Source organism: Pinus tabuliformis, chromosome J (genome assembly GCF_031772625.1).
Source record: "Pinus tabuliformis cultivar Carrire ecotype Pingquan chromosome J, CPIR1, whole genome shotgun sequence".
Classification (NCBI taxonomy): Eukaryota; Viridiplantae; Streptophyta; class Pinopsida; order Pinales; family Pinaceae; genus Pinus; species Pinus tabuliformis.
Window position 1 is genome coordinate 1,248,933,824 of NC_142295.1, and position 9,446 is coordinate 1,248,943,269.

Below are 9,446 nucleotides of genomic sequence, written 5' to 3' on the forward strand. Positions count from 1 at the left end.
TGGGTTCGTAAGTAGATGAGTATATCAACATACCAAGGATCATCAAATGAAATAATGAAAAGGCGTTCATCAAGGAACATATCATCAACTAGAAGATATTTGGTATTTGAGGGTAGCTCAATGGTGAATTCCAAAAGTATTAGGGCCTTCTTTCTTTTGGTTCAAGGTAAAATTATTGACCAATAACCATCCATTATGTGAATGTATGGTTTCATCATTCTACATGTGAGAAGGTATGAGATGGGTTTTGAATTTGCAACTACTTTCATAGTCTTGAGGATAATGTAGTGTCATAGTTTATGGATTGCATGCACTAACACAAGGGGATTTTTTTCTTTTCGTACATAATTAATGGTTCATCTCAATTTTTTTTTTACTCATGTAGTAGATGACATGATATCAGTTATCATTCCTTTCTTGGACTAATACCCCCATGATGGTGACCTCAAAGGTTGAGAGGTAAAGAGTATATTCCTTGTTATAATCAATTAGACATATCAATGGTTCTTTCGATAATGCATCCTTTAAATCATCAAAAGAGTATTGTGATTGTTCATCCCATTGGAAAGGGACATCATAACAAAGGATATGGAGAAACTCGTGAGTGCAAGTGGCATAGTCAGGGACAAAATGCCGCAAGAAGTTGGCTTTGTTGCAAAGACTCTACAATTGGTGTAGAGTTGTGGGTGGGGGTGGGGGGTCTTGCAAATGGGTTGGACATTGAGGGGGTCCACCATAATTCCTTGTTGAGAAATAATGAATCGAAGAAAGTGTCTAGAAAATACACATAACACACGCTTGGGATTCAAACGAAGATGATATTGATGACATCACTATAAAAATATGTGGAGATATTTGAGATGTCGAGGAAATGCTTGGAGTGAGAAGTGAGGTCATGCAAGTAGGCAAGGATAATATGAGCTAGATCATGAGAGATATAGTTCCTGGCTCATTGGAAGGTGGCACAAAATGTTTTTAGGACAAAGTGAATCAAACAATAAGTGAAGGTGCCCCAAGGGGTAGTAAAGGAGGTCTCATACTGATCTTGATAACATATTTGAATCTGGTTTTAGCCTAAGAATCCATCCATGAAGGATAGAGCTTCATGCTCAGAACACACATCAATGACTTGGTAAATGAATAGTGTGAGAAAATTGTCATTTGGACATGTTTGGTTCAAATCATGGAATCAATACAGATCTAAATGGTACCTTATTTATGCATGATATGGATGGGGTTAGAAACCCATGATATGTAAGTGGTAGGGTAATTGAACCCATATTTATGTAATTTGTCAATTTTAGCTTTGATAGTCGTAACATTAGATGGGTGCAGAGGACGCTTCTTCTGCTGAACAAAAGAAGCATTTAAAAAAGTGTTGATGTGGTTTTCTAATAAGGTAGGACTAAGACCAGGGATTTCTACATATGCAATGCAAATATGTTGTGCTATTTTTAGAAAAGGTCCTTGTAGACGAAAACCTCTTCATGTGAGTAGGTTTCCCCTAGTATTATCTCTTCGACAACACCAGGGTTAGGAGATATGTTGGTCATATTACCTTCTTCAAAGACATCTAGTGTTATATTGGGATTTTTGAGGCAATTGACATGGCTTGAGGGAGTGAAAGCCTTTATTTCTACTACACATATATCAATCACAGGTGGTGCAAAAGGGGGGAAGGATCCTTCTCGTAAAAACAAGGAATAATGATGCATGTCATCCCAAGTACACTCAATTGTAATCTTGACTTTGAGGATGTCTTCATGAGAGTGGAAGATATCCAAGAAATGTAGTGGCATCATTAATAAGTTGTGAAGTAGTGATTGGGGCATGTAAGTACTAGTGGATGTACAAGAATGTGATATCATGTTATATTCTGCAGGGCCAATGGAGGAGGAAATAATGTAGATAGGGTGAGTTCACACTATCCTAGTTGGTTGTACCTTCATATTGGATGAAGAAATATTGACATCTGAAATGAAGAGCAGAAGTTTGGTATCATTACCCCCACATAGGAAGAAATATAGTAGATGTGTTCATGATTATGTGTGTTGGTAGTACTAGATGGCAGAGGAATATTTTACCATGGTCCATGTGTGGGGCCATGTTAATCCTCCAATGATTGTGCTACTATGGTGGAAGCCATAGTAAGAGTTGGATCATCCCTCAAGGTGGTCGAGGTACTTGGGGTGTCGGGAGGAGCCTAAATTTGACGTGGATTGGGATGTTAATGAGAGGTAGATAGAAATTAAGCCATATGGTGTCGATGGTATGTGATGATTAGAGGAAAAAGATAATTAATATGGGTTTCCTCATTGCACAATGAACAAGGGTGTGCCATCCCCTCATTAACCAAGTTAGTGACATAATAAATGGTATATGGTGTACCATCAACATCTAGGGTTGGTGGAAGAAATGGTGTAACTATGGCCACATGACAGATGACGACTAAAACATCCCTAAATTAAGGGAGATTAGGAAAATGATGAGTATAATTCTTGTGTTGTTCACAAATGGCACAAAAGTGTTTAGTGTGCAAACTCTTATTATGTGGGGGAGTAACTCCATCAACTACTAGACTGGGAAGTAAAGGTGGTTCTTGAGGGGCATCAAGGATATCCTTAAACTCTTGAATAGAAGGACATATATTAGTAGGGTGACCATGTGTATTCCATAGGGTGTATGGGGAACTCGCCCTAGGAGAAAGTGGTGTTGAAGCATATACTTTTTTTTTCTCCCTACCTGAATTTGTCTTCCATCTGGTGTTCTTGTGATAAGTTGGTGTTTCCAAAGGAGTAGCATCCTCCTAATATAAGGAAATGGTGCAAACAAACATGATAACTGGCACAACCGAACTGGCAAGTAGTTCCAAATACCATACAGGCAGTACCAGAGCCATGTTTGGTAAGGTTAGTGTTGTTGTCACTTAATTTGAGTCAAAACTAGGCAGTGGGTATATGAATGGATTTTTATTGATTTAATATGGTAAAAACACCATATAATTATTGAGAGAAATATCTAAGTTAGTTGTGATTATTTTATTCCACTTAGATGATTCACTGAAAGAAATGGTTACTACACACACAACAGTTGATCCAAATATAGAAATGGTAAGCGGGTCTCTAGGGTATGTTCTTAAGAGAGTGGAATCCTTGAAGATATGGACCAACTTTGGTGAAGGAGGGAATTATTTATTTGTATCCCACAAATGGTAAGGCACTATCAAGTCTGGGAAAGACTCTTATATCATAGTATTTAAGGTGGTCGATGGTTACGATCTTTCCGTTGTGAGGAAAGATCATAATCTGGAAGACTGGTGATGGCACAACCTTCATGGTGTACATGTAACTTCATCCAAATAGGATTATAATCCAAGGGGGAATCAAATACTTTGATATCAATGAGAACTATTTTTCGAGCAAGCTCTACTAGCACATTTTCGAAGATGCCTACTAAATGTTAAGGGTGGCCACCATATGCGCTTAGGATAATGGATGCAGTTACAAGTTCAAGGTAACCTAATTTTTGCCATATACTCTTCAAAATAATGCATGTGGATGCACCTTCATCAATAATGCAACAATGTATGGTGATGTTGCATATGGTGACAAGAATCTAGAAAGTGACTAATGATGGGAGTCGTAGTTCTATGATTGTGTAGGTCAAATGTGATCAAATGGAAATTAGAAGGGTCAATAACGCCTAACACGAAGAGTAAGGCCTTCCATTATATTTGGAAATTTTGAAGCACTTAAAAGATTAGCATGGAAGCAGGTGGTTGAGAAAGGTCATCAATGATGGTGTAGCTATGTGCTGCCTTAGTATTATGGGATGCACACCTCAACAACCCTTTGGTCAATTTTAAAATTGATCGATGAGTGGATGTGGGATTGTTAAGGGGGAAGTAGAGGTAGATTGTATCATCTTCGCTAATGAGGACTTTGGCTTTATACAAGGACCATAATCTCAATGATGTGTTTATAGTAGGACATCTATCACATTCATGTAAATATTTTGATTGGGAGTGTCTTTTCCATTTCCTACTATAGGGTTGTTAAAGTGAGGAGGTCCTACATCTTAAAGGTTAGTAATGACCCACTGCTAAGTAAATGGTGGTTCTAGTACCGCATGTTGTTGTGTGGCTCAACCTAGGGAGTTGTGGGTTTCCATAGACTCTTTCATGTGTTTGAACTCAAAAATATGGGGACAATGATGGGTATAATGTCCATATTTCCCACATAAAGTGCAACGATGATTAGTTCATAGACAATTATTCTCGCCTTCTCTATATGAGTTTGTTGTTTGTTTGGTTAGTGTTTTGGTTTCTATTGGGATGATTTCTCCCACCCTGTGTGTTTTAATGTTGAGGGTTTCCCTCCTATGTCTAGTTTCCCTTTAATTTGTTCTTTCCTTTTTTATTCATGTTTTTCTTCTGGGAAGGGGTATTGGGCATATGTTCATTGTGAAAATGGTTGTTTATTTTTGGGAAAATAATCTTGGATGAAATTAACCCCAACATTTTGTTTGGGATTTGTAGGGTTAGGTTTTGGTTGACTAGGGAAATGGAAATAGGGTTTTCCTTGTATAATATTCTCATTGGAGAGTTGGGATGTTGAAACACCATCAACATTGCACATGGTGGGATAATTTTCCTCCTACTATGGAGGGGAGCTAGTTGTAGTAGGAGGATTATGATAATATCCTACCATCACGTTTGGGGGAGAAGGTGGTGTCTCACTCATATTAGGAAATGATGGAGGTGAAATATATGGATTTTTTTGGTAGGGAAGTTGATTCCCATATTGAGGGTTGTGTTTGATAGTGGACCTTATGAGTTCATTAGCAACATTAAATGCCCCCAAATTCTGTTTATTGAAATGTTAGGGTCGAGGGCATCCAGGATGACCATATAAATGTATATTTATTGGGTGTAAATCAACTCAATTTGTTGAGCCTTGGAAATTGATGCTTCCTCATCTTGAGGAATGGTAGTTGCAACATCCTTTGTTATAACTAGAAAGAGGGACTTTACAAAGAAGTCTATTATAAGTTCTATGGGGAATTCGATCTTCCATATACTATGTCATATGCACTACTCATGGATGTCATCTGTGATGTTAGTACATTGCATAGACCACATGACACGAATAACCACTCATGCAAATCCATGAATATTGGGCAGAGGTACTTGTTCTTAAGCATAATTGTGTTTAACACCAAGTAACTAATGCACATTCACTAAGTATCATCCTTCTTTGGCACAATTATGATGATGACCCACATGGTCAGGTACTTGGCTAAATAAAACCCTACTATATTAGTTTCTACAACCACTTATTCACCTCAGTTTATTCTAAAATGTACTACCTACACATCCCAATGTTTCGCTATGGGGAGTCCAACAATGGTTGGATCTCATGCTGCACTTCTCTCTTGGGTGGTAGCCATTTAGGCTCCTGTAACACTCCCTTATATGACTATAGAAGTTGTTCCATTTGTTTTATATGTTCCTTAGTGCACCCCCCTAGGGATGCCTTTTCTTTCATTAACTCTTCTACAAACTAATTTTCTATTAAGAATAGTAAAACCGTGCTTCTTGCTAGAACTGATCGATTTCTTAGCTTTGTCAGAACATACTAGTGAAACATTTTATTTTCCCTCGTGCAAGTTGATGATGAAGGATTTCCATCCTTTATGAGGAGATATTGATTATATATTTACATGAATATTTCATCCCACATGTACATGTAGGGAATAAAAAACACGGCTCCACATACATCAAGCATAACTACATCTAATTCTACTTCATCGATAAAATCAGCACTAGCGGAAAAATCATTTTTACATTTTTTGGTTACCTTTACCTTTGCCTCGTTGCTGACCCATCCCAATGGATATGGGCAGAGAATTGAAGAATACTTTCTTTCATCTTGCAAAGAGAAGAAACTAGGAGAGCACATTATTGACTGCCATGAACCTCTAGTCCAAGTTTATTGACAATATATGTTGCTATGAAATTCACATGTGATCCTGAGTCGAGTAGAGCATCATTTTTTTACTTTATGACCTTTATTTTATATGGAAGAGTTTGGTCATATCCTTCTCCTACTATTGTTGAAGGCTAATCAAAATAAACTCCTTTTTCATTGATGTGTATAAAATATTCTCATCCACATCTAAGCTATGTTACACCTAATTTCTCAAATTTGTGGCTATGATATATATCTTCTTCACATCCTTCTTATGGTTATTCAAGTTGAGCTTTGGATGAAATTTATAGCACTTCTCCTTTGTGTGATCGTTAATGACGCAGTGGTTTATAGGATCTTTGCACTAATGTAAAATGGTTTTTGTCTTATTATCCTTCCATCCTTTCCACTTATTCTTACCCTCCTTGGAAGCTTACTAATATCCCTTCTACTTTGAACCACTTGACTTCTCTTTCTTCTAGCCTATGTTTTCTAGCTATTGTTCCTATATGAAATCCTCATCCATCATTATAGGTTTGAACAACATCACTTGTTTTCTAAAATGGCTATATACACCCCTCAAATACTTGAGAAGTACTTATGGGTTCCTGGGAGAGATACTCAACATTATTTCCATCTTTCTGGATTCTATGGTGTAGTCTTATACAATTTTCTCCTACATATCCAATAGGCTAGAATTGGATTCTATGAGAGTTTTAAAATCATCCCACTTAGTTACTGGAGGTGTAATGTCCCCAGCTCCTAGCCAAGAAACGCCACTCAACTAATACATCTTAATCATAAATAAAAATTTAATTTTGGAAGCGCATGACTCAAATTAATCATAATTTTTCCCTATTCTTGGAAATTATAATTAAAATCAACGCAATATTGCATGACATGATTGCATTTCTTACCACAAATAAACCATAAGACATAAATTACATAGTAGAAATACATACACAGTAATGAAAATAAATAGAACTCAGAAAACTAGAATTTTAACATAAGAAAAATAGTAATTAATATTGGCACATAAATATATAGTTGTACACAAGAATTTGAGAACTTATCTGATAATGAAAATTCGACTAGTTATAGAGGGGCTAATATTCGCAAGTGGACTAATTTTCCATGTTTTTTTCAAAAAAGATTTGCCAATTCCTATTTTTTTATAAAAATGATTCACCCAAATTTTATAGTATATCATTATTTTACCTTAAAATTTTCCAAAATTTTACAAAAAATATATAAAATCATTATAAATTTGAATATTTTTGCAAAAGTTTCTGAAAACATTTTATACTTCACATCTTAGGGACTAGTAATATTAAGCTTTCTAAAACTTCAAATAAATTTGTATCCTTAAAATTTTCCTTGGACTTGGTGGTTCATAAGCTTAACCATCGGTCACCCCCAAACCAGGACAACAACTCCATAGGAAAAAATCATAAAACCAAAATGAAACCTTGGTCGAGGCACCAAACCCAACAACCTCACTCTCCAGCCACACGCTTACATCCCCCTGATTGGCACCAAAGTGGCACATATCGAGTCTCTCGACCATGCACACCTTCCAGGGAAACTTACAGTAAGCTAGGATGGTCTCATCCCACAACTGCAAGAGCTCTGCTGCTAGTCGGGTATCCAAGTACCAATATCCAAACCAAAATAGCCCCATAATTGGTACCAAAGCCCTACCAGGACTCATCGACTATCTTTGTATGGAGTTCCCCAGCTGAAACTCCAAGGCCACCCAACCATAAACAAGGCCAATAAACCCATGGAGCACCAAGGTCCCCGAGCTAGCATAGGGGTTGACATCATAAACATGATTCATCTCAGCGGTATGGTTAATTAAATAACCACACCTCAACCAATCTCAAAGTATATCCCAAGACTCAATGGCTAGTTCGTAACCAACTAAATGATTAACTAATTGAATAATAATCCCATAAAAATAAACTACACTTCTTTATGTATGCATGGCCGTAACTTGTCATGTGTCACTCTCTAGAACGCATGTGGGCCCCAGGGTGCAATTTTCACTAAAAAACACCCAAATTTTACAATTTCCCTAGAGTTGTGTCCCCCATAATCTTTTGTGGAGTGGGCTTCACAACCAACCTTATTTTATTAGTATCATAATATGCACATATTCACAATGTCGGGCATATTGGACCTGAAAGTATGACTAATAATAACTACATGGGCATGCAGGCCACATAATAAAACATTTGGCTCACGATCCTAAGAGTTGGGGGCATCGATCTCAACAACCTAATATAAAAGTGTTAGGACCCTATACTACTAGTGTAACCTCTTATTGTTATTAGTACAACCCACTTATTATATTGATGTACCCATGTAGTGCCCATATTGTTACTATTGTGCCCCATAGAAGCCCACTATTGTTATTATTATGCCCTTACATTATTATTGATATGTCGGCTCTGATCATGTTATGACCCCTTAGACTCCTATATATAGAAAGGAGGTCTTTTCATTTGTATCATCCAAGAATTGTTCATTTATGTAATGTAAAGGAGGTTTCCCCCTTGAAGAGGCTGAATTCTAAGGCTTTGATCTATCTTTTCTATCTTTTCTTGAGCTGGTTTCATAACATTTGGTATTAGAGCTTTGGATTCTAGGGTTTCGCTGCTCCAAACAGGTCATCATGGCATTTTCGCTATAACTTTTTTCTGTGACGTTTCAGAAGTTGCAAAAAAACCATTTGAGAAGAAATCGTGCTGACCCTCGGATCTGAATTTTAGAGATTTTCGCGCTATATTTGCGGAGATATGATCTGAGGAAGTTGGTCTTTTTGCAGACTCCTGAATTACATTCCTAATAGGTGACCTGGGGAAAATCATCATAACTTTCTCTCTGGGGATTGGATTGAAATTTTGTAAGAAGGTACAGAAAGAGGACAGACTGTAGTTTCTTGTATGCATTTTTTAGATCCAAAGGTCGAAACAGTGACTCGTGGCATGTCGTACAAGTTCTCTCTACTGAACTAGTCTATAATCAAGTCACTGTGGGAGATTTCACATAACTCTTCCTTGGAGAATCCAATTTGGGTCTGACTTGTGGAATTGGAAAGAGGACACATAGGGCTACTATAGGTCGCAATTTCAGAACTTAAAGATCTGAAAGTATAGAGTTACAGCCGTTTCAAGATTGAGCTCTTAAAATCAAGAAAAAGCAAGATGAGGAAGTTTGATGGCAAGGATCCGGTAAATTGGATACTTCAGATGGAGCAATATTTTGATATACATGGTGTACCATTGTTACAAAAGGTATGTATTGCATCTTCATATTTAGAACCAGATCAATTTTTATGGTATGAAGGGCTTTGTTCTCGTAAATAACTTGTTACGTGGTCGATTTTCACGGAGGAAATGATAGCACATTATGAGGACACAAAGAGAAACACCTTCTTTAGAGCAACACCACAACAATTGGAAAGAGTAAAAG